Below are 21,975 nucleotides of genomic sequence, written 5' to 3' on the forward strand. Positions count from 1 at the left end.
TTTAGTTCACTAAATATTTTTCTGTGAAAGAAAATCCCTGGTTGTGAGCTGACATATTTTATTATTCAGTGTGTCAAACTGCCCACTTAACGCTCTCATGATTAAAGATGACCTACAACAAAATTAAGGAGTATCTAATATATTCTGGGAAAATCATGGAGTGTGACTGATGCTGCCACTGATAATGATTTTTACCATCTTTTGCAAACTATCTAGCACTTCTACCCTTGTATGCTTTCCTTCATCCCTCTATTCAGCATCTAAAAATTGCATTAATGCCAGTAATTTGGTGCTTTTACTGATTTTATATCTTGAATTGTTTATATCTGAAACGATTCTCCTGCAGCAACAGGTTATGGAGTTGGGAAAGACTTACAATCAGGTAACATTTTAGAAATTGCCAAACTTACATCAGGTAGCAGGGATCTCAAGATGAATTATAGTGGTAGGTTTGGATTGTTTCTGTTAGAAATGGGAGTTTTTGAATACTCAGACCACAGGTGAGTTGAAATCTCTATGAAGGATTGGAGGGAGAGTGTTCATTTACCGTGGATTGTTTCACCCACAGGACTTTAGGATAATATTTTATACGCTGGAAACCAGAGACAATGACGTCACAGAGCGCAGACCAAAAAAAACAACTTTGCCTACAAAACTGTGTCTCTGCTTGGCTGAAGTGAACTCTTGTGCGATTCGAATGTATATGTGGATGCATCCAATGCAAGAAGTGGACTAAACCGCAGGGCATTCTGGGTAAATACAACCAAAACAAACAAAAGCTGAAAATGTGACAAATGTTTTGTTTTTGATCCCAATCGAACTGGACTTGCAGGTGTGAAAACAACCTAAGAGTTATGAATACTTTTGCAAGAAACAGTTTTTTAATAACAATCGGTTTGAAAGTTACGGAATTATAATCTTTAAAATATTTGTTTTTAATCTGAACACAATATAAAAAAAAACAGTGGGATTTCAATATGACAAAGATTATAAATGGTAAAGCAAAGCCAAAGAGGATAAAATTAATTTGTGTGTGAAAACTTTAAAGCAGTATTAACCAGCTTCATCCCTCCAGCAAGCCAGTACAGCCTCTCACAGACGACACATGAATGAAAAGAGACTGTAGGAGGAAGACTTTGAAGATCACAGTGTTGCTATCAAGGCTGCGCTTTGGTTCCCATTCACACCCTAAAATATATACTCTCTCTCTGCAGTAATCTGCATCACTTCTTCCCTCTTTTCCTGTCTTCCTCTGTTACCTTCTGCACTCTTATGAAATCCTTTTGAGATGTTTCCTTGCACTGCTTTTGATTCCCATTAGCCCTTCGTTGTCATAAACAGTGTCATTGCTACACACAGGGAGGGAAAAGGAAGGAAAAGTGTGTCATTGAGTGACAGAAAAAAGTGCAGATGGGGGATGCAGAGGGGAATCGATATTAAAAGAGAGAAAGGAGAGCAACAAGAAAACAGTCGATCCGAAGCAGGCGTCTGAGTGGGAAAGAGCTTAACGGTAATCAACAAGAGCAAACCTCAAAGGATGAACTTTCCTTCATAAAAAAAAACATTTCCAGGAAAATGACTCACTTAGAACAAGTCTTTTTTTAAACGCAGAAAGAAAGAAAGAAAGAAAGAAGAGGAAACAATTAAGATGCATGTTGCATGCAGAGTTTATTGGCAAAATCTCAGCTTTGAGTTTTCTGTGAGAGAAAAGAGAGTTTTCTGATGTTCTTCAAATGCTGCCCTGGTGACAGGAAGATTGCCAGTATCTTCAGCGTCGCGCCACACCTCCACCCCCAAACAAAACACCAAGACGTGTTCAGAGTGGGCCGCCTGCTCGTGTTCAACCACACACTCTTATTCTGAGAGCCATTGCTTTCATAAATGAGACATTTTGTCGTTATGGAGTCTGCTGCAGCATCGCTTCATCCCTCCCACCTGCAGACAGAGGGTTTGTTTGAAGGCTTTACAACGAGCTAACGACAAAACTGTCACTGTCCTCTTTGAGTTTGTTGAACAACCGGCTGTCACTTTGATTGACAACCTTCTTCCACACCCACTCACTTCCTTGTTTATACAATTAATTTTACCTTAATGTCAATTAGAAACACTAAACTGCAATTATACTGCATTAGCAGCCAATAATATAGTGACTAATAGTTTATTTTTCTACATTAATAGTAAAACAAAGGGTTGTGTCAAAGTTATGACGGATTTATTTTGTAAAAAAATCTGACTATACAATAAGATATGCAGATATTTGTTTCATAACGTAATAGAAAGGTTTCACCGGCATCTGTACAAATAAACAAATAAAGGAAGCGAACTCACCCTACAAATGTCATATTTACTAATTAAAAATGTCAATATTAAAACTCCACATACTTGTGACTATAAAACCTAATCAGAAAAGATCTGTATTTTATATGAAATACATAACAAGACTCCTCAATAAAGGAAACGTTTTAGTTATGGTGAGCAAAGCTTCCCGGTATATAAATTCATTCACTAATGTGAGATAAATGTGTGGGGAGAATGGAGCTATTTGGACATTAAAAGGAAAAAAGTACAAGGAGAAATTCTGGTGGGAGGGCTAACCAGGAAAGATTTATTTGGGCCACTTGAATACACCTTACCTCCTACACCTAGATGATATTATTCCTTGAAATAAAACCAATCCTTTCAGATTAAAAGTTTGAAAAACCTTTTTAAAAACACATAAATGTATTTCACATCCGCTGGATACACAAAAACAGACATTTATCATGAAATCAAGGAATAAAACACAATGGAAGTCATGCACCTCTGCATGTCTGGAGTGTGTTAAATCATTATAAGTACATGACTTGTCCCTTTCTCATGTACTTGCAAAAGTAACAAAAACAAAAATGCCAGAGATAAAGATCTTAACATTTTCTAAACACTAAAGTAAAAGTGCTTGGCCATAACAACCATTGTTACATTTGGAGGAACCTTATGTTTTCTGTTTTCTTTTTACTTCACGAGGGATTGGTGCACTTCACAAGGTAAAGTAAGGACAAAATGTGGAAATATTGATGAAAATGTTCAAGACAGCAGCCAGGAAGAAAACGCTCTGTCACAAATGGATCCTTTCATGACTACACACATTAGTTACAAGGTGGTAGAAGGACAACAAAGTGAATGTTTTCACAATATACCATAGAAAACCCGTAAAATGAAACATTGTGTGGGCAAGTTGGTCAGAAGGAATTAGCCTAAATATCAGGAAACTGCTGTGAGAAAGTTTTGGGAGGATAACAAAACAGTTTGACCCAAGTCATAAAGTTTGAAAGGCAATTCTAGGATTTATTAGGGAAACGTAACTCAAGTTCATAATTCTGCCACATATATAGTATTCGTAATACTATTAATCCTAACTAAGCTAAAACAGGAAAAGTTTAATCTGATTTAATGTTGAAGAAAAAAGTAAGTTGGTGTATTTTAATAAAGTGTATGTAAATATTTGGCTCCAGGCCCAAAGCTGCATTATAAATTTTCCACTCAGATAAGTAATTATGACACGGTTGTGGAGAGAGTGGTGTGTAACTTTATAAAAACATTTTTTCATACAGTGAAAAGGTTAATCGAATTTTAAATTAAGCTGTTATTTGTCAGCTTATGAGACCTTATTAAACCCGACTGGTCTGTGAAATCCAATGCACAGGAGAAATGAAGTTTCCAAACCTACTTAAACTTTCAGATGTTAAAAGGAAGCAAAACAGATTATTTTTAACAGCAGCACTCAAGAGATCCTCCGGTAACAGACCGGAGGCTAAATACATCTCTCCCCTGGTAGGCGTGCGTGTGTGTGTGTGTGTGTGTGTGTGTGTGTGTGTGTGTGTGTGTGTGTGTGTGTGTGTGTGTGTGTGAGTTGGTTAAGACGTTTGCCATCACTGGGGTTTCTGGTCACGCTATTCTGCCTGGCGTTATTACACCACACATCACTCAGAGCCACTGTATACGTTATTCATGCCCCCCGGAGGAGTCGGTCAGAGGCTGTGCTGTGACAGAGCCCTCAATCACAGAAAGCCGTGCCGTCTGCTCATACGACCCCGTCGTGACACGGCAACCTGTGGTTAAACTCACTCCAGCCGTGGATCTGCACTCGGAGTGGGGAGAGCATCACCAACACCAACTTTCATTATTCCAGATGTAAAGTTTACAGGACATTACCTTCATTAATGTGTGGATGATTTAGATGAAAGACCCACACATATTTGGTCCTGCAGCACATAACAGCTAGCATTCATCAACATGGGCTGGCTGACAGAGAGTGAGAGGATTTTTAATCACTAGTTGGTTCAATTTCACAGAGAACCATAACTCTTGGTGCCAAAACATAATCTCCTAAAATGGCATTTCCAGTCACCCACTGTGGGTTTGTTCGTTTCAGGGCAGCTTTGGTGTAGCCTGCAAGATTTACCTAATATTAGTCCTGAATGAGACTTTATTCTTTCCCTTCTTTAGGGAAATTTACACTAGCTGTCTTTCCATTAACCATAAGATTGTGCAAATTGCCAATTCTGAAAAACAACCAACAAAAACCTCACGTTTCTCTGTAAAACGTTTTTGCGCTAGAATGAGGTCATTTTCCGGCAGTATTGAGACAATTTTTTTAATCACATGATCAACAGCAGAATGTTACTACTCTCGAAAACGTCAAAGAAGACGACAGGAAGTAGTAGGATGATGATGATTTGGTTTTGTTCTGGGCTCTCACAGCGTCGCAGAGTTCATAAAATGTTGTGCATCATTCGAACATGTTGAATCCATAGCTATTTTGTCGCAGAATACAATTCCCCCAAAACTGTGGAATAAGACATCGACGTCTCCTCTGATTGGCTGACAGATGATGAGCGCTAGCGCCATGGCTGAAATATGAATACAACTTAATTTCTTATTTAATAGAAACGCTGCAACTGTCAAATTGGATTTTTTTGAACATTAGCAGAATAGTGACAAAGATTGGCGGACATTTGTAATGAAAACGCAATTATAAAGCAATGTAAAGAGGTAAAAAGATAAAAGACAACTTAAAATACAAAACCCGGCAAAGCTATTAAATAAAAAAGTACTGAGAAAAATTTGAAATTGAAGCATTAAAACTTAATCAGAGTTGCCTCCAGGAAGCAACCCTTTCCTCTCAAACTCTTTATGAAGCGAAGCCTAGAACAGTGGATTGGTTCTTACCAGGCTAACTTTGACTGGGCCGTTCTCTAAAAGTCTACTGAAAATTACGAAGTATTTTCGCACATCGCAAAATAGCTCCTGAAATTTAAAAATATTGCCTAAAATGCACAACGCAAGTAAGCATTTTTGTATGTTTTTACTTTTATTTTGTTGTTACGCTACAAATTTCCAGTGCTTTTTCTGTTCTTTAAATCCTGCTATTTTGTTATGTAATTTCTATACTTTGTTGCTGCATTTTGATTTGCTGGTTGTGATTGGTTCGTTTTTATCCCAGGAATGCTCTGATTGGATGAAAAAGACCTGTAAGTGATTGGCTGGTGACGTGCTTCGTTTACATACACAGAGCTGAGTCCTAGCACACAGAAAAGGCAGATCAGACTTTGCCAGAGGTGAGTGTGTGCCAGAACCCTATTGAGCAGATTTAAACACACACACCACAACTTATCCTTTGTTCACGTAGAAATCTGAGATCAAGGTTTGCTGCTCTGCCTTCAGTCAAGCCCTGGAGTTTTCAATACTCCGTTTTTATCTGTTGCTTGACTGAGAATGAAGTTGTTATGGTTATGAATGTCATAAAACTTATTTTACAACTTTAGCTACTCTAATTTGGTGGTGGTGTAAAGTTTTATTACAATTATCTGCTATTTTGCGGAGAATTTACAGCCTGCAGAGAAAAGAGTAGGTTTTAGTAACTTTTTGGAGTTAGCATGTCAAATTCCCTGAGAGAGTTTTCTCAAAATAAAACTATAAACTTCATGTTGGGTTTAGGATATATATCCAAAAGTTTTTTCTTATAGGTTTTGGTTACTTGTATTAGTTTTGGGTGAAACTATTTCAGTTTAAGATGCAATGTTGCACAGTTTTAATCCACCTTTGATTTGATTTGAACATGCTTTCTGTGCAACCATATCTGTGCAACATATAAAAGAAATTTGTCTTTGTAATTTACGTAGCACCTTGTAATTGGGACTCTGCCTCTTTAAAACCCCCAGCTCTTTCTGAAACTCTGCCTTCAACAAGTCACAACATGGCTCCTCTTTTGACCCTTTAACAACATTTTACCAGCGTTTCACTGAGAAGAAGCTCCGATAATGAGTTCAGCAGCTCCACCAGGTGTTTGCTAATTGCTACTGGCTAGTCTGAAGGAGCTGAGTAGGGGAATTGAGGAAGCTTAAAGGTTGGAAACTGAAGCTCAGAAGGCAGAGCTGCGTCTTGAAGGCGGGCCTACGTTCACCCAGATGTTTGGTTGCTGAATGGTTGCCATGGCGATTAAGGGAGTTCTCAAACATGCATGAGAAAAAAAAATCAAGGCATCACTCCAGGTATGTTTTTATTGAGGGAATAACATTATAACGTGATGTAAAGCTCAAAGATTTTAAGATTGTAATTTTTATCTAATACTGTCCCTTTAAAAAAGATTTAGAAATGCTTTCAATTTTCTTTTTCTGCAAAACTTTTGGGATTTGAGGCTAATTTTACCACAGTACCAAAAAAAAGTAAAATTAGAGACTAGAAAAAACAAATTTGCATATTAAATCAGAAAAGAATCTGATATAAGACTTATTCTTAAGCCATTCTTTTTTTTTTTACCCACCAGTCTGTGATATCATGCATTATGAAGTGTTGCTTATAACTCTGGTTCGTTCTTGTTCGGTTCTGCCACACCACACTCTGCCTTTTGTCCAGGGTGTGAAGCCACTCTGGACCCTGAGCTGCTTCGAAAATTCAAAGTAAATTTTATTTCATTAAAAGCACCTAGCCAACTAGCTCCAACTGGCATGGTGGAAATTTAATTTCACAGGGACGATAAGGACCTAATTTTCTCAAGGGCAGCGTTCAGAGGAGACCTTTAATAGGGTTACCATCGTCTGCTGAGCTCCTGTCTCCTATGATGTCATTTAAAGTCTCAGGTTTTCTCTTTTATTAAAAACCTTCCACCTCTCCCATTCCTGCATTGTGTCTGTTTAAATAGACCTGAGGTGATTCCCTGCTCAGATTTACAATACAAAGATTACAAAGACACAAAGAGGCAAGTCTTGATATGGAAGGAGGTTATATATGACAATAATAAAAATTAATTCATTTGAAACTCTGTTTCTTACTCTATATGGTGTTTCTTGCTTCATTTTCAGGATAAAAACATAATCTTTAATTAATGGGAAACAAAAACAAACATGTTTTTTTATGAAGTTGATCTCTAAAGCTGTTTTAGTCTAGAAGACCAGCTTTGTTACGATTACAGCGCTCTCCATAGTTAGTGAAGAAAAAACTTTAAAATAAACTAACCTCTTATTGCTGCAGCATTTTCTAACAGAAAATACAAACTTTAGTTTGCATACATCTATTTAGTGTTGAATAAAATCTCACATTCAGAAATAATTGTTGTTTTTTGTAAAATTACCTGTGAAACAAATTGTAGCACTCCCTAACAATTCTCATACATTTTTATGAATCACTGTTCCACCTGGAAGATTTAACAAATAATCAAGATTTAAATGTAAAATTACACAGAAACTTGTTTTCTTAGACATTCTTCAAAGTGGGAAAGACAAGAGTCCATTTTATTATATATTAGTAAGGTTGATGCATGTTGAGCCACATCTTCATTTGCATAAATTAACCCAAAGCTAAAATGTTTAAAAACAATTGGAGTTGTGAATGGAGAATGATGTTTATCTTGCCAATAAAAAAATCTCTAATGCTTACAGTTCAACAATTTAAGAAAAAATTTATGCAACAGTGAAAAAGATTAATTCAACCATTTTTTACATTCTTTTTTGAGTTAGTTTCATTATCACTTATAAAGAAATTCTGGTGACTGCTTTATGCTTAAAAAATAATTTCAAATCAAAAAGATCAGCTTTGGTTTTTATTGTTTTAGAAAATAAAAATATACAGTTTTCAAAAAGATGTCTTTTCCCAGCAGTTTAAACTAGAAATGCAGTTGACCCATTCCTCCTGACTGAACTGGAGAACTGACTAATTATGTTTGGGAGTTTTCCTCCATTTTGAAACAGAGATTTATCTTTTTAAATTATACTTTTGTTTTGTTTCCTTTGCTGATGTTCAATATACGTGAATTATGTAGATAAGAAATGTACGATTCTGTTCATCCAGATTAAGGCCAAATTTCTAAAACCAATTTTCTGCTTGAGAAAATCTGGAAACTGTTTTTTTTTTTTAACATACATCAAAGTTGAGATTGGAAACTGCTGACAGAATTTGGCAACGGAGGAAGACAATCAAGATTACAGTGTTTATATCACAAGAAGGAAGTGAACCAGGATTCTGCAGAATGGAACATTTTTCAGCTCTAATGAGATTGTTTTCGTCTTTAAATAGAGGAAACATGATTTTAGTGTTTCCATCTTTTCCAGCTCCTCTGTCATCCATCGATGTTTTGAATGTTTTAATTTCTTATTTTACACAAAGTAATCCTTAATAAGATGAGCTACAGCACAGAATCAATCACACTGGGAGCTTTCTGCTTCGTTACTCAGATTTTATGGAAAACATTCAGAGAGCAGAGGAGAGCGACACACTGCTGTCACAGCTTTATTTATTTATTCCTTCCTTTCTTTCTTTCTTCATTCCTTCCTTATGTCCTCCTTCACTTCATCTTTCTGCATGTCCTTTGTTTCTTTCTTCCTTCTGTCTTTTTTATGTCCTAATACTTTCCTTCTTTCCTTCCTTGTTTCTTTGTCCTTCCTTCCTACTTTCCTTCCTTTTTATGTTCAAATACCTTTCTTCCTTCCTTCCTTTCTTCCTTCCATCTTTCCTCTTTGCTTATGTCCTTTCTTCCTTCCTTCTGTCTTTTTGTTCTTCCTTCCATCCTCTCTTCTTCCCTCCCTTCTTCCTTCCTTCCTTCCTTCTTTCCTAAGTGTATAAAATCTGGACTTTTTAACATGAAATGCCTGGAAGAACATAATAATAATAATAATAATAATAATAATAATAATAATAATAATAACTATTCTGGCAGAAGCTTTAATAATTAATGGCCTCGGCGTTGAAATGCACAAACAGCTGAGAAACAGTAAACATTTTATACAGCGTCTCCTAAATCAAAGTGTCATGTGAGGAACATGAACAAATTAATTCACAAGTAGCGAAATATTGAAATATTGCTCTGGTCCTTTTACACTGCGACAGCTTCAATGATGCTGAGCAATTTGTTGACGAACAAGCAAATGTTGATCTCTGCAAGACAAAAGAAAACATTCCTGCCAAACACACGATGCAGAAGAAGAGTGCAAAGGTTCTGCATATCAGGAAGGAAGGAAGGAAGGAAGGAAGGAAGGACATAAAGAAAGATGGAAGGTGACAGGTTGCTAGGTGACGGGCTGTGCTTGGCTGGCGTTGCTAGGTAACAGTGGAACTGGAACGTTTTTATCAATATTCAGGAGATATCACTTAGAACAAGCTACTATATCTTGCTAAGAAGTTACTTGTAAGTAGTTTTGTGTTATTTCAAGATGTACTAAGATATTTGCACCAGAAACTTGACCAAAAACACTTGGTAAGATTTTGTGTTTTTGCAGTGAGATTGTTCTGGCTGCTGCAGCTCCTTGTCTGTGTCATAAGACTCAGAAATGCATCTTCAACCAGACTGCACATCTCAGGAAAATTAGTGACTAAATAATGAAAATGAAAACGCCCAACCTCACAAATATTATTGTCCCAGTTATTAAACCAAAGCTTGAAAAAGCGGACTTGTCCTGAATGTCCTCCTGGAGCCGAGAGGCTGCAGAGTAATCGGTGTGCTGACTTCTGCAGACCGCTCTCAGTATCTGTCACCAGCACTAGAAGAAGGGATTAACTTCCTGCTAATGAAGGGCAATTCACTGCTGCTACAAGGACACAAGGATATCAAAGTGGAGACCTCACACTGACAACTACTGCGCTCCAGGATTAGCACTTAAATTACAAAAATGTCAACAGAAACAGAGAGAAGGAGATACTGTACAAACAACACACAAAACATCACATCACTTCTTAAAAAACTGAAATTCAAACTGAATTTCCAGTTGTTTTTATGAGTGCAGGATGAATTAATGCAGACACAAACAATATATGACTTCTCTGAACTCTACTAACGCCTCACAGAGCATCAAAGCGACACCAGCAGCTACTTTTCAGTCACACACAGCTCACATGATAATCATCTCTTTTGCACAAAAGCGTAGGGACAACGTTTGATGCATCCACATCTGTTGAAGTGGTAAATTATGGGATGTAATAATTCATTTGTGTCAATGTTACATAATAGCCCTGGTTGGTCCCATAAAATAAAATGTACCACATTGAAACAGACAATGAAATCTGTCAACAGTGTAAAAATATGTTTTAATCAGTTTCGGGCAGAGAACGAGGAATGCACCGATATGAAAATGTAATATCCGATATTAATATTGCTGTTATTATTTACTGATATTATATGTATTTCTATAGTGTTTTAACACCTTCAGAAAAAATAATCACCAGAAACAGACAGCAACAAGATGGAAATAAAAATTTGTTGTTCATATCTTCCCAGTTTTATTTATCGGCTGATACCAATGTCAGGGCCGATATGTCGTGCATCCCTACTGAGAGCTAGGAATGCATGATATAAATGGTATGAGGTAGAAACTATAGAAATTTGGCCTACAATAGAGATCGGCAGTTGCATAACCAGCCGGCATCAAAACCAGCTGGTTACGTCATCAATAAGCGGGAAGCAGCGTGGCAGAGAACGCCAAGGAAGAGCTCATAGAAAAGGCAGGTGCAGTACATACACCGTGTTCCAAATTATTATGCAAATTGGATTTAAGTGTCATAAAGATAAAATTTTTTGTTGTGCTATTAAATTTATAGATGGTATTGTGTGTCAGGGCTCTTTGAATCACTATAATTAATTTCAGAGGTAGGTTGATTAGTTTGTCTGGTGAACTCAATTAAAGGAAATCTATGTAAGAAGGATGTTCCACATTATTAAGCAGGCCACAGGTTTCAAGCAATATGGGAAAGAGAAAGGATCTCTCTGCTGACGAAAATCATCAGATAGTGTAGTGCCGTATGACAAGGTATGAAAACCTTAGATATTTAACAAAAACTGAAGCGTTATCATCGTACTGTGAGGAGATTTGTGGCAGATTCAAAACAAAGTTGGGTTTGTTCAGATAAAGGAATAATCAGGAAGGTTTCTGTTAGACAAATTCATCAGATTAAGAGAGCAGCTGTTAAAATGCCCTTGCAAAGCAGCAAACAGTTATTTGAAGCTGCTGGTGCCTCTGGAACCTCAAGGTGGAGGATCCTCCAGAGGCTTGTGGTGCATGAACCTACTATTCAGCCCCTAACCAGAGCTCACAAGCAGAACCGGCCGCAGTGGGCCCAGCCGTACATGAAGATTAATTTTCAAACAGACTTGTTCACTGATGACTGCTGTGTAACCCTGGATGGTCCAGATGGACGCAGTAGTGGATTGGTGGTGGATGGCCACCACATCCCAACACGGCTGTGACGTCAGCAAGGAGGTGGTGGAGTCATGCTGTGGGCTAAAATCATGGGAGAGAATCATTGGTCGGCCCCTTCAGAGTCCCTGAAGGTGTGAAAATGACCTCAGCAAAATATATGGACTTTCTGACTGATCACTTTCTTTCATGGTTCAAAAAGAAGAGCCGTACCTTCAGTAGCAAGGTACTGAAGGTACCTTCAGTACCTTGCTACTGCATGACAATGCACCATCTTATGCTGCAAGGAGTACCACTGTATCATCAGCGCAAACCCGACCGGACGCGCAGAAGATAAAATTTGCTGAATCTGATGGACCCCGTTTCTTAACTCTTCCGGCTCCCGCGGTCGTAGCGTGGTGATCGGGAACAGATGTCACCACAGACATGGTCGGACAGCGAGAATGCGCCGTGGGGCGGAGTGACGGTCTGACAGTCTTTCCAAAACCACACAAAAAAAACCTTGTAAAAGCATACAACTCATGGGGTTTTATACAAATCATATTGTGATATATATCATTACCGCCACGCATCACAATTTTCAAACAGATATCATGAATTTGATTCAGCATCACACATCCCTGCTGAGAACTACGTGACCTTAAAGGGTTAAAGCAAAAATCTGAATAATGTTGATACACTTGGGGAGATGGGTTCAAAAACATCAAACAGAAACATGTCAGTATTAAAATTCAGCAAAAATGTTTTTAAGTTGCAAAACGTCAAAAGTTAGGAAACTGCATTTCAGTCTTTATTTATGGTGACCATTCTCCTGCCAGGAAAGAAGAAATCCTGCACTGAAGCATTTTTCCTGAGCAGAAATGCATTCAGAGGAAACTGCTGCTGCAGCCTGTTCCTCTGGCATTTAATAAACATTAAAAATATGTTGCTTAGTGCTCTTTTTATGATAAAATAGCTGGTTTCTGTTTACCATTTAAAGATTTCTGGTCCAATTTTGTAGCAATTTACTCCACATTCATCAACGTTGGGAACTCAGGCTTGGTAGTAATTCTTAGGCTTTAAAAATCCAGCAACATGTTTGAAACAGGAAATGGTGTTCAGGAATAATGAGATATTTTGTTGCAAAATGACAAATGAACTGAATATACAGATCTATTTAATAAATTAGAATATTGTTGAAAAGTTCATTTATTTCAGTGATTAAATTCACTCCATGAAACACATTGTATAGATTAATTTCACACAGACTAATGTTTCAAACCTTTATTTCCGTTAATTATGATGAAAATCTGCTTTTAGAATATTATTTCAGACCAAAGAAAACATTTTTAATACAGAAATGTGGAATTGATTAAAGATGTATTCAAAGTTTATTTACTTTTAATCTGACAAGCCTCATTAAAACACATTTTTTAATCTATTTAGTATAGTTTAAATGGATCAAGAAACAATTAGAATATTATGGAAAAGTTAAATTTCAAGAAGTGAAACTCAAATTATTTAGAATAATAACAAATAGTAAAATATTTAAAATCTTTTTTTATACTATAATTTATATGTAATTTAGAAAAAAAAATACAGAATACTGTAAAAAGGATATAGCATATTCATGGAAAGTTGAGTGGAAGGAAAAGCGTGCAGGTATAACTGGCAATCATTGGGCATCTTAAAGTAAACATAGTTTCAGAAAATATTATTAAATATTTGAAAATATTTAATAATAGTGTTGTGACATTCTCTAGTGATCCGATGCTTTTGAACAGTTCTTTAATATTAATTTTAGGACTCGGTTACAAACGTTCTTTGTTTTTTTTTTTTTTACATCTTTCCTAGCTTAAAATGCTCTGCAGCATCTCATTATTCTATTTAATTTAAAAATATGCTGTATTTATGTAATTGGCCAATAAATAAAACAGAAGAATGGGCTGGATGGATGAAGACAGTACGCATCTTCATTGCTCACTGTTTGCGTCCATCATGCACAGAATACCTTCATAATTTATATATTATTTTGAAATGTTATATTTTGTAAAAATATATGCACAATTATTTCTGAAAGAACATACTGCTTACTTAATATAGATTATTCAACGTTTCTTGTTAACCCACAAAAACAATTAAAATGAAACTATATTACAGATAAAATTTAAATTTAAAACATTTTAAAAATAAACAAATGAAGATTCGAATGAAGTTCCTTCATTTTTTAGTAACTCTTCAAACAAAGACATTTGCTGATACCTGATGTTTTTCATGGAGCTAAAAATAACTCCAGTGTTTTATTTCTGTTAGAATCATCTTCAGTTAGTCGTTCCCACCCAATAATGTCTCTTATGCATTAATTATGATCACAATTTCTTACTATGCCCTTTGGTGGCAGCCATGCGACTTCCTGCTTATGTATAAATAATGTCCATTTCTATTTAAGCAAAATTGCAGCTTTTTCTTCTACATAAAACTCAGTTTTTGGAGGCAGTTTAAACTGATCACTTCACTCTTTACTGAGTCACTACTGCTCTTAATATTTATATTTCTGTAAATAAAGACGTGGCACTTTGTGATTCTCACTGATCTTCATCATAATCGATATGCATTCGCTTAATATTTTTTCCACGTTCTCAGAGCCATAAAGCATTCTACATAAATGTTAAAAAAGAATTTAAGAGGTGTATATTATGGTTTTGGTTTCCATAATGAGAGTTTCTGAATCACTTTGGCAGCCTGCATATATTACCGCAGCATTTTTGATCAGTCTGATGAGGTGAGAGAGAGCACTTTGAGCTAATTGGGCTGAATACGAATAAAACAACCATTAAACATAAATTACCCTCACCTAATAACGCTGCCATGTAAAAAATATATCAGAAATCAAATTAATGTTGGCAACAGGTCTCTCTCTAGCAGGGATTGAAGTTTTTTCATTTCCAATACAGATATCTGAAGTTTAGTATCAGTCGATACGATACAGAAAAACAGTGCTGAACTGACTTAAAACATTTTAATTTTTTAAACATAGAGTTACAGTAATTATAGGTAATTATAATTCATAAGTTAAACAAGACATTTTTCCCATATTGTAAGTTAAAATGTGTTGTTCCACTGGCAGATTATTTCGATTATAACTAGGACTTTCTCATCAATATTAAGGGATTATTAACTTAACTCAAGCTCATATTTCTTGATGAAAGGTTACTTGTAAGCAACGGTTGGCAGAGTATAAAAGATTGTACTCAAGTAAGCGTAACAGTACTTCAACATACTTTTACTCAAGTGAAAGTATTTGGTAAAAAGTATGCTCAAGTACTGAGTAAGTGATCAAAATATCAATGATTTAATATCTAAAAATGACAATCTGACAGACCAAAATATAAAGTCAAATGGACATTTTGGTATTTTAAAGACCAAAATGATTCATATAAGTAACATAAATACAAAATAACAAAATCAGGCAAAAAAAATAAAATAAAAAATCCAAGTCAGTTTCTTTCAATAATAAAACTTATGAAACTTTAACAAACCTGCAGGTGTGTGTCTGGTGAATGTTTGTTTTTCATTCAGTGGGTAGAAAATCCAGAACTTTTACTCAAGTAAGAGTAAAGATTCTCCATAAGAAAATTAAAGCTTCAGTGTAGTAAGAATACTGTTAAAAATAAATTGTTTAGTTACTGCTAAGGATGAAAACAGATGAAAATGCATCCTACACCAGAAAAGCAACCGTGAAAAGTGTTTCATCACTGAAATCCTCCCCCGTCATTCTCAGGGGTGACAGAGGGAAAACCGCGCTAAGAGAAAGAGGAGATGAAGGAGTGAAGAGGAGGAGTGACTGGGAAATGGAGACGAGTGAGAAGAGTTTGGTAGGGATGCGCCACACTCGTAGCCCCTCAACGCAACGCTCTCGCCCTCCGGGGGAAGGAGGGAGAACAAGAAAATGAAAGAGGAAAGGAGATAAGAAGATCAAACTGTGACAGGGGAGTGGAAACAAGAAATTACAAGAAAGAGAGAAAAGAGAGGAGAGAAAAAAGGAAACATGACGCTCCCAGAAGGAAATATGGCAGGTCTTTGACAGTGTGACACACTCAGAGAGACTCATGGAGGGGAAACGGGCTAAGCTGTCTTAAACACAGATTAACAGAGAGAACCGCCGTGATGTCAACTCTGAGCTACATACATGATGAGACGAAGAGTTAAGAGCAATAATGAGACGGTGCTTTATTTAATCACAATCATCCACACTGAATATTCACCTAATTTATGTCTTATTTCGCCACAGATTGACTTAAAGTGGTAAAATATGGAGCAGATCACATATACACTGCAAAAACAAAATATTATCGAGTATTTTTAGTCTAATTTCTAGTACAAAAATCTTAGTATGCTTGAAATAAGACAAAACTAACTGACCAATAACTTTTCAGCAAGATATAGGACCTCATTTCAGTTCCTGAATTGAGATTTAAAAAGTACTAGCTACAAATCTAATTTTTCCACTGATAACTTCAACAATTAAATAACTTAATTATTTAATATTTCCATTTGTAGAGCTGTTATGTTGCGATTAGTGCTTTCCACCACATGGTCAACTTTTTTCTCACCCATTTTTTTTTCTCAACCAAAAAACCTTGTACACCTTTTGTGGTGAAATTTTAAACTTAAAATTTATAGTACATTTTTAACCTGTGGTGTTCAAAAATGTACACACATCAATGCCAACACTACATTTTAGACATCTCTATATATAAAAAAAGAAGAAATTTAATTTAAAAAAAATTTTAAAACACCAAAAATGGAAGTTACGGTAATTTTATTTATGTAGCACATTTTCAGCAACAAGAAATTCAAATTGCTTTATATGAATTAGAAGGAAATACAAAACCAAAAGATAGACAAAAAGGTAAAAGTATAAAAGTACATGTTTATTAAGAATAATAAGTTGACTAGATGCTGGTTCTCCATGTTTGATTCTTGTTCTGGGTTGTTAAGTAGATGGTACTTTTTAAGTTTGTTCTAGATTAATATCAGGTCTTGCTCTGATATTAAAAGTGTAAAGCTAAATGTTGGTCTAAAGTAATGCGTACTCCACTGTTTATAAAAGTAATAGACTAAATAGAACCGGTTTTAGTCATTCTCATGAATAAGTTAGGATACCTTTATCCCAAATAATAATGACATGATTTTCGTTCCAAAATTTGCAGCCAGGCCTTGGTGGAGTTATCGACAGTTTTTTGGTTCGTCGTCATGTTGGATGTTTCAGCTCTGCATCAAATTTATTCATTTATTTTTGCTTTTCTCCTTCAAACGCCTCTGTAGAATTTTTTTTGCACCTTTACTAAAAGTATTTTTTCCCCAAAAATCTACCTGAGTAAATGTAACAAGTTACGACCCAGCTCTGTCCTCATGGGCCTCTCAGAAATATTTCCGATGGGATTTCTTTCTTTTTCCAGTGATTATTTCGCACATGGATACAGCCTGAAATGACGCCACGCTAGAGTTGTAACAGGCAAAAGGCACATTTTCACAAGCTGACACATTTTGGCAAGCATATGATATGTGATGCAACTTTTTCTTATCAAAACATTCAAAAGGACAGACTACACATGCAGATGGTCAGCTAACAGCTTTCACTGATACGAAGAGAAAGGCTGTTTTGCTGACAAAGTCATTCAAATGTATTGGAGCAGGTTGATGTGCTAACCAGAATCCCAAATGGAGATATCTTATATGAAACATTGAAGGGAAGCCAGTCCTCCCACATGCTATGACGCTTGGATGGCAGAGTGAGCTGTGAAGAGTGCACAGCACCAATTTCTCTGCCAACTGAGAGCTCCGAGCCGGAGTTACACTCCCCAAATTGCTTCAACTTTAAAGCGTATCTACAGTCAACCTTCTCCTTTTTTTAAATCCTACTGTCACCTTTCATGACCTTAGGTCCCCTCCTTGTTCACTAATTTCCTTCCTCTGCTGTGAAGACGCTCAGTAATTTGGAGTCAGAGATAAGGCCAGGCAGAGGATATTACCCGAGGGGAGACAGTAATTGAATTGGTTCCAGTTGGGTCAAACGCACCTAAATGACAACATGCCAAAACCCAGGGCCCACTTACATAACTCCAAGAAACTTCAAACCGCGGGTCTGTAACAAGAGCGGATCGCAGGAACGCAGCTGTTGAACGCACCGCCGCAGGGCGAAATAAGGAGGAAAACAAGGGAAGACAGCGGCCTGAGTTTCTCTCAGTGGTGATGGGAGTGTAATTTCTCTTGTCGAATGGGAGGAAATAAAGTTACAGGAGCATCATTTAAAATTTAAATTAGGTGAGTCAAAAGTAGACCTGTCATGATAACAAATTTTCCTGGACGATAAACTGAACCTGAACTTATTGCGATAATATATATATATATATATATATAAAATATTATAATATTGTTGTCTGAGACCATTTTCAACTAATATAATGTTACTAGCTTAATTACGCAAGAGCCCATTCTCAAAGATCAATAAACTTTAAATTCTAATGAACATGTAACACTGGAAGACATTTTAAATGTAAAAAAATAAACAAAACAAAACAACAAGTCCAACAAGTAAAATGCAACATGAAGTCTGTAAACAAAATTATCCTACAAAAAAGGATTGAAGACTTTTTTCATCCAATTTTTGGTAGAAAGAGAAAGAAAAAAAGAGGAAAAACGATCAATTATGCAAATGGCAATTATTGAACTGGTTTTAATTTATTATGTGATTCAAGAGCAGAGACATGAAAGAGTTAAAGCTGCGCTATTTAACTTTTATAAAAAATGTTTTTGTGTGAAATGTGTTGAGAAAACATATACGATCACCATGTCATCACAGTTTGTTATGAGACAGATAATCTGTGAAAAGATCGACCTCCTCCATCTCCTGTTTGATGAATTGCACCGCTCCCGACCAAAAGCAACCAATCAGAGGCAGGAGGAGGGTCTTAGCGCTGTCAATCAATCTCATGTACTCGGTACCAAATGTCCTAATGGCAGAGAAACGACTCACCATTACAGAAAAAATGTTCATCAGTCGTCATCGGTGGCCATGCTAACTAGACCTAGCATTCGAAACATGCAATGCTAGCTGCAATGTAGCAGAAAGCAAGGAGGTATGAGCAGTGCCACATTGAAGAGTGATTAACAGCGCTAAGACCCGCCTCCTGGCTCTTGATTGGTTGTTTCTAGATAGGACTGGGAGCACTGGGAGAAGTGAGTGGAGCTCTATTTTATTCACAGACTATCTGTTTTATATTATCACATCACAGTGAGTTTCAACAAATGTGTACAAATAAAATTATACAAAAGTTACATGCTGCAGCTTAAAAAAAAAAAGGCATAAATGGAAATATCCCATTTTAGGTTTCTTAATTTTTGCTTGATGATTTAAAACGAACCAGAAAATTTAAAAGACAGATGAAATGTGTGAGAGAAGAGGAAAAGAAAACTGTAATCATCTCAGGTTAAAATTCACCAACTATAATGTCTTAGAGACCAAGGCTCTAATAAAACAGAAACTATTTTACCTCGCTATCATTTTTTAAATGAGTGAGATGAAAATTTTACCTTTACTTTCATCTCCGCTGTCTTCATTTATGGAGGACGTTTTGTCCAGCTCTCAAGTTTTGCAGGAAGAGATTAATAAGAAATATTTTTCATCTAACAAGTCCTTCAGACATGATGGAGAAATTTCTCAGAATTTTCTGATTCACCGAAACATTAATGGAAGAATTTATTTATTTAGCCTGAAAATAAAATGCACACAACATTAATGGTAAGTTTGAAAAACAATAATAAACTACTATTCCTTTCTTTTTAATCAACCTCTGTTTTTGTTTTGTTTTTGTTTTTTTGCCGTACCTTCATGTCAGTTCATCTACAATCTGAAAAGTCCATACAAGATTTGTTTTACCTTAAAACATAATTAAATATTTAAAAGGAAAATTAAAGCAAGACTAAAAATTACTACAGTACTATGCATAATTATTCACACTCCTTGAATTTTGTCACATTTTGTGCCAGGCAGCTCTAGCTTAGTTTTTTTGGAGGGGAATTTAAAAAGACAGAATATCATGAAATAACATGATTATAAAGCAGAATGAACGTGTCATTTAATATCAATCAATACTGACAATTACTGATTACTTTTTTGTTATAAGTACCTGAAATGCTGACAGACTGGTGGCGTGGCTCTTCCTCTTTTATCCACTGTTTTCACTCCTCTTTTTAAAGAGTTATAAGGCAAGGAGGCAAAATCTTAAACTGCTGCTGCACAAGTTGCTCAACAGGTCGTTGCTAGGTAACCATTGAGTGAATGAGTTGCTAGGTAACCATAGAGCGAGCGAGTTAGTTGATTCCACCAACCTTTAACTCGCCGTGAGAGGTTGGGCAGCTAAAGCATTTCTTCTGCCTACATCTCCCAGAATGCTGTGCGGCTCTGGATCGGAGTTCAGTGAATATTCTATAAGATGTATCATCTATTGATATTGATTGTGTGTCTACCTTGATGTATTGTAATTGATTTATTGTCCACCCTTAAATAAACTATTTTCATATTTACACTGCATCCAGACAAATAACGTGACCTCTGAACTGGTTGACACTGGATTTTATTTATGTTTGAGGAAATGGGATTAAATACAAATGCATTCCATTATGTTTTTCTAACAGAAAAAAACGTGACAAGTCGGATTTTTCTTCCACTTCCCAATCACACACTACTTTGTGTTGGTCCATTAAATGCGTTTGCAACTTCAGTCCTCCAGTGTAAACATGCCATCTTACCATCAAATTATCCATCTTTTCATCTTTGCGCCGTCTTGATTCTGTTTATTCTTTTAAGTAGCAGCTGAAAGCTAATTTATTCAGACTGGGCGTTAACTAGTTTTATGCTCCATGATGTTAATTGTATGCTCTTTTATCTTTTAATCTTGTGTGTTTTAATGTTTTTTAATAAAGAACTTTATGGTTTTTCACTTGTAAAACATTCTATGTCAATAAAGTTTAATTAATTACTACTAAAACACTGGGCTTCAACAGATTAATGGTTCCCACTTAGAAACCAGTTTCATTCATTTCTCAGCTGTGATTTTTCTTTACTATTTTTTAATTTTGTTTTGGTATCAGGCACATAAATAAGTTGTTGTTTGTGAGCCAAAATGCACCAAAAAATTGCAAAAATGCTAAAAACTGTGCTTTGAAAATGTAGGTAATCTATCCGGAAGTACATGACCTGAAGGTACTGAGAATGAACTAAAATACTCCAAACATTGGACATTTCAACACATATTTCTACAGCTGTTTCAGGTTAAATAATCCTTCTCCTTATGGAGTCCAGAGAAATATCTGGACTAGACTTTTTCTGTCCAGAGATGTTGAAAATCAAACTACATTTTAGTATATTTGTTGAACCTAAACCACTTAAACCACATTTAAATATCACTACATGTATTTTCATTCACTTTTCAGCCATACTTTCACATTGTCTAAATGGAAGACCTTGTTGTCTTTTCTCTCTGTTCAACAATATCTTGCTCTGAATGAACGCTAATGCTGAAAAACAACAATATGAGCAAAAAGCTTGTAAAAATGCTTCAATATCCCTGAATAAATCTGCTGAGCCTCTCAGTGATTATCTGTCAGTTCAGAAACAAAGGCTACTCTTTTCACATGTTGTTTTTTGTCGGATTGGTGTGATTAGTGAAGCTTAAAGAACTTTACTCTTTACAAACACGCAGCGCTGCCGATCCACACGAAGCAGGCACATTTTAGAAGATGATACCAGGAGTCAAACAAGTCAATAGGCTTAGAAAATAACCACTAATAAAACCCGCAAAGATTCGTTCTGAGCCCTCAGGCCTTTCTGTGTGGGTGTGGGAGACAGTATGTTATTACATGCTTCGCTGGAGAAAATGCCTCTTTTACATGAAAGGTGCACACATGAGTGAATCCAAAAGTAACAAACAAGCATGAGAGACATCTTCCAAAAGCATGAACTCTATAATCTCAAACCTCTGTTGTGTGCATCCCAGAACAATCGAAACGGTAGATAGTTACCCAGCGGTGAAGACGTGATTGACGTGGCTGCAGGATCGGAGCCTCTGTGGAAACGAGCCAAGCTGTCCGTGGCTGCCCTGTGAAGTCGGAGGGGGGAGGGCAGCCTGGACGCGGAGCGACAACGGCAGCAGTCTCCTCAGGAAAGGGAGCCGAGGGAGGGGAAGGACCTGGAACACAGAGAGCAGGGTCAGAGACTCAGCCCTGGTGGACAGAAGGAGATTTGATAAGAGATGGACATCATTTAACAGCT

At 36.3% G+C, this 21,975-nt stretch overlaps 1 protein-coding gene across 3 annotated transcripts in view; it reads right to left on the reverse strand.

Moving 5' to 3' along the window:
* The window catches only part of drp2 (dystrophin related protein 2), a 270,780-nt gene that overhangs the window by 172,018 nt on the left and 76,787 nt on the right, over positions 1–21,975 (reverse strand). For all 3 annotated transcript variants that reach the window (XM_028008994.1, XM_028008992.1, XM_028008995.1), the window contains exon 2: positions 21,726–21,892. The gene's annotated coding sequence lies outside the window, so the exon portion shown is untranslated. The remainder of the gene's footprint in view (positions 1–21,725; positions 21,893–21,975) is intronic.

Source organism: Xiphophorus couchianus, chromosome 23, assembly GCF_001444195.1.
Source record: "Xiphophorus couchianus chromosome 23, X_couchianus-1.0, whole genome shotgun sequence".
Taxonomy (NCBI): Eukaryota; Metazoa; Chordata; class Actinopteri; order Cyprinodontiformes; family Poeciliidae; genus Xiphophorus; species Xiphophorus couchianus.